At 37.2% G+C, this 4,999-nt stretch overlaps 1 pseudogene; it reads left to right on the forward strand.

Annotated features, from left to right (window-relative positions):
• Positions 1–2,381: 2,381 nt before the first annotated feature.
• Positions 2,382–4,552, forward strand: LOC122117308 (annotated as a pseudogene).
• Positions 4,553–4,999: the final 447 nt, after the last annotated feature.

Genomic DNA, 4,999 nt, shown 5'->3' on the forward strand with positions numbered 1-4,999 from the left:
GAGGTAATGTGCTCGTCTTGAACTGAAGAGCTGAGGGACAGTGCCCAAGCCCAGAGTTCAAGCCCCATGACTGATAAAAAAATAAAAAAACAATGGAGCATGTGCAGGTTGTAAAAATATCAATAATGCAACATCATTCCTTATGTATTTCAGTTTAGATTTTAGCCTATTTAGTCAACTTTTATATTTATATGAATAAAATCATTTAAATAATCCACTCAGGAATCATGGACAATTGAAGGATTAAAAAGCTAAATTGGATGCCAGAAGATTTTACTGGCTTTCCTATCTTCCATTAAGTTGATATTGGTCAATCAGAGGTACAGGCTTCATACCTCACAGTAACTTACAGAGAGATTTGGTAATGTGTGTAGCACCATTAACAATGGTGGTATCCATTCGGAGAGTTACAGTTCTGTATATTTTTTCTCCCATTTCTTTTTAGTCTTACAAAGATGATCAGAACAAAGGCTATGTATCACAGCTATATTAATGCCCATGTGTACAGTTAAGGAAGGAAGAAAAGAAGGGAAGGAGGGAGATAAGGAGGGAAAAGAAAGAAAGAGTGACTAAATTAGCCCAGGAGTTACCCTTTTGCATTGCAAAACACATCTAAAATATGTCTAAAAAGAAATTATGATTAACTCTAATCCTAAAATGGGCTTTTGAGAAAAGATACAGATGAAAAGTAGGAAACTCTGAATATTAATATATTTAATGCTATCCAAATTGTTATATTACTTGTAATCAACATACCATTTTAACATAAAATGTTCAATAAAGGAGCTACTGTCTGTGTGGTATTGTATTGGGACTTTCTATATTAGCTTCTTCATTTTCTCTTTAAATCTGAAACTGTTCTCAAAATAAGGTTAATTTACAAGAAAACATAGACTTATCCATTTCCAAGGTTGGGCATTAGCAGATATGAAATGTGATTTATATTCCTCAAACTGCAGAAGCACAAAGGACTATAGATTTGCTGTACCCTGAAATCCGTTGTTCATTTTCTGCCAGCCAAGGAGTGGACACACAGGCATGCCAAACATGTTTATATGAAATACAGAGAGCTCCCTGCTGAGCCAATAAAATTCTGTGGAAACACTATATTCCAGTGCTCTTCTGCCAAATCTTCCTTCCATGACTCATGGCTCCACACATTCTTTTCTAATTGGAGAGGAGGCTGGAGAAACTGCTTTTATTGTCCTCCTACTTAGCAGTCTCCTAACAATTCTTGGCTTACATAACTGTACTTCAGCATCTACTTTTCAGTAAATATTTCCTAAAATGGTAATGGTCTGGTTATTAGGCATAATGTACAACAACTGAAGCTCAATAACTGGTAATACATGCTCAATAAGATAGAAAATGAAATGCTTTATTACAAAACTAGGCCTCTGGAACCACCAATTAGAGGTAGTCTTGGATTCCTCACCTCCAAATATTTATAACAAATTTTCAGTTTTTGAAATGTATTTTATTTTGGGGATAGAAAATAAACAGATGCTTGTAAAGTTAATTTGAAATATGTAAGATAACTAAGCATGTAATATGAAAACACTTAGAAGAAAGCATGAGGCAGAATGCTTACACCACATTGTTTGACCCACGACTTTCGTAGAACATAATGTATATATGGAACTTCAAAGAAAGAGAAGCTCTCATTATCCACTCTGGAAATATTTGTTCTTCAGTAGTTACTAGTAAGAAATTAAATTACAAGTTACCTGGTAGGAAAAAACAATAAAATATTTATCTAAAAAATGAAAGAAATATATCAAAATAATCAATTAATATAGAAAATATCTAGTAATTAAAAGAAATATATGTATATTTAGTATACACATAATACTGTATGTACTATACATATCCCAATGCTTACAGAATTAACAATTATAAAATAATTGAAAATTTTTATGCATAATAAACCCTTTACCTGTTTCAAAATGGGTAAATAAAAAAGAGGTAAGACTCGATGTTGGTAAGATAAAGCACTGCTTGAATCTTGAGTGGTAAAACCACAATGGTCCAGCCATTCTGTAGATGAATGGATCAAGAAAATGTGATATGTATATATTTTCCATTGTATATATACGTATATTCCATTACACACACACACACACACACACACACACACACACACACACACACCCCACACACACACACAATGGAATTCTATGCTTCCATCAGAAAGAATGACACTGCCCTATTTGTTAGGAAATGGAAAGACTTGAAACAATCATATTAAGTGAAGTAAACCAGGCCCAAAGAAACATAGGTCCATTGGTTTCCCTTATTTGCAGTAGCTAGTATATGTCTAGGACAAGCAGAAAAGGTCAAAAGCTATGTACATATGACAATATAAGATGAAGCTAAACGAAATGAACCCCAAGATAGGGACAAAAGAGGTTTTATCTTTCTGTTGTTTTAATGTACTAAGTACTGTGGGGATTTTTGTTTGTTTGTTTCTTTTGTATGTTCTTCCCCTATGGTATAATCCCTGATTTCACTGTATTTGATTCTGGTACACTGAATCTTGTATATACATTTTTCTAATTTGGTGAGGGGAAAGGAAAAAACAGAATGCTTAAATAAGGATACGGGTTGACCCATTGTAACAATGAGATGCACAAGACACTATGTTGAAAATGAACTTTAAAGCTGAGGAGAGGGGAGGGGAGGGAGAAGTTGGGGAGTTGGGGAGGGAAGGGATGGTAGGAGAAAAACAAAGGCGGGGGTAACAATGCTGGATAGGTAATGTACTCATTATCTTACTCATGTAACTGTAACCCCTTTATACCATATATTTACACTAAAATATATATTTAAATAAAAAATAAAAAAGCTTCAATTTCCTAAAAAGTTAGATACATCCTATAGAATCTAGCAAACCACACTAGCCATTTGCTAGTAGAAAATGAAAATATACACCAATGCTAATATTTTTGCACAAAGGTGTGCAGAAATTTTGAACCTGAAAGGTAAAACTAAAAGCCTCAAAGATGTCCAATCACTGAGTGAATAAATAAAAGATAAACTCATTAAACTAGTATTTGTCAGTTTTAAAATGGGAAGAGCTATGCTACCCATGCATCATCATTACTGAGGCAAAGAATACAGAAAACATGCAAGTATGCCCTGTGTACTCTATTTATATAAAATAACTGACCTATACTGACCAAACAGATGACTGCCCTGCTACATGAATGGGATTGGGGCAAGCAATGTGGACTATAATTGCCTTTATGGTTTGTGACTGTAAGAACTGGAATGTGAAAAGAAATGTTTTCTAGTTTCTAAATAAAGTTAATATGGAATAATTGAGAATTTCAAGCAAACAAGCATTGTATTACATAAATAAATAAATTTTAGACTTGGATATGCTGGGTTAATAGTTTTTTTTACAACCAGGCACTCGTGGTTCACATGTGCAATCCAAACTACTTAGGAGGTTGAGATATGAGGATCTGAGTTCAAAGGCAGTCTGAGCAAAGCAGTCTGTAAAGCTCTTATCATCAGAGAGAGTAGCCATTTTGGATGCTCAGTGGCCTGTCCAAAGTCGCTTTTTCAAGTTTTTACATCTGGATTCAGCTAAAAGGAACAGTACAGCATGCTGCTCTGGATTTAAAGCTGAGCATTTATAAATCAATCTGAGATTAGTCATAAATCATCTAGGAGAAGAAAAAAACGGAATTGGCCCAGAAGGCAAGGGTGGAGATTGCTGACTATCTAGCCGCTGGGAAGAACCAGCAAGCTCAAATCCGTGTGGAGCTCATTATCCGGGAGGACTACATGGTGAAGGCCATGGAGATCCTGGAGCTGTACTTTGACCTGCTAGTGCCTCGGTATGACCTCGTCCAGTCCGTACAAGAGCTAGATCTTGGTCTATATAAATCTGGATCTACACTGATTGGACTGCTCTTCAGCTTCAGTCAGAAGTAGCTGAGATGAAAGTAATTGCTGATCGGCTCTGTGACAAGTATAGCAAAGAATATGGCAAGTTATGTAGGACCAACCAGATCAGAACCGTGAATGACAGGCTAATGCACAAACTGAGTGTGGAAGCCCCATCGAAAATCTTGGTGGAGAGATACCTGGTTGAAATTGCCAAGATTTGTCCTGTGAACCTGACTCGGTGCTCATGGCAGAAGCTCCTACTGGGGTAGAGACAGATCTTATTGATGTTGGATTCACAGATGATGTGAAGAAAGGTAGCCCTGGAAGAGGAGAGGATGGGTTTACTGCACCTGTTGGTGGACCTGAAGGAAAAGTGCCAATACCCATATCCATGCTTATGCCCATGAGATCTCCAAAATCTTCTTTCTCATATCCACTGCCAAAAGAACCATCAGATTTCGATGGACTGCCAATGGGGATTTACCAGGCCTTTTCCAATAACCACCCACTTCAAATACCCACAACACTCCCATCATATGAATCTGCTGATGACATTAATGCTGCTAAAAATGTCTCTTCTGCATAGATTGTTGGTCCTGGAGTTAAACCAGAAGCCTCTGCAAAGCCCTCTTCCAGACTTGGAGACAGACTTTGACGATCTTTCCCATAGATTCAAGGAGTTGAAGAAGAAAATACAAGCATTTAACCAGGCACTTGCCATGTTCCAGGAGATGAGACTGAGCAATTTTTCCTTTCAACAAAGAATCTCCATGAAATTCTATTATATCTATTAACATTGAATACAATCTTCCTCAATTCTGTGATTTCCCACTTCTCTGGTAATATTCAGAGACTAACACTGGAGATTGTTAAGGCCAGAGCATCTGATGGGGCAGTGTGCCTTGTCCTCTCAGAGGAATCTCAGGTTCTCTCCCGGGCAGATGCTCCCCAGGAGAGTGACAAATTGAAGCATTGTGGGAGAGCTGGCTGGGTGGTGGAAAAGGCCATCTGGTGAAGTGTTTCAGCCTTGTGTGGAGGTTGCAGACCTGCAACCAAATTTCCCTGCGCAGGAATATTGTGAGAATCGTGGCCATGAGGCATT

The sequence above is a fragment of the Dipodomys spectabilis genome, unplaced genomic scaffold (genome assembly GCF_019054845.1).
Source record: "Dipodomys spectabilis isolate Male_0828 unplaced genomic scaffold, ASM1905484v1 ptg000140l, whole genome shotgun sequence".
Classification (NCBI taxonomy): Eukaryota; Metazoa; Chordata; class Mammalia; order Rodentia; family Heteromyidae; genus Dipodomys; species Dipodomys spectabilis.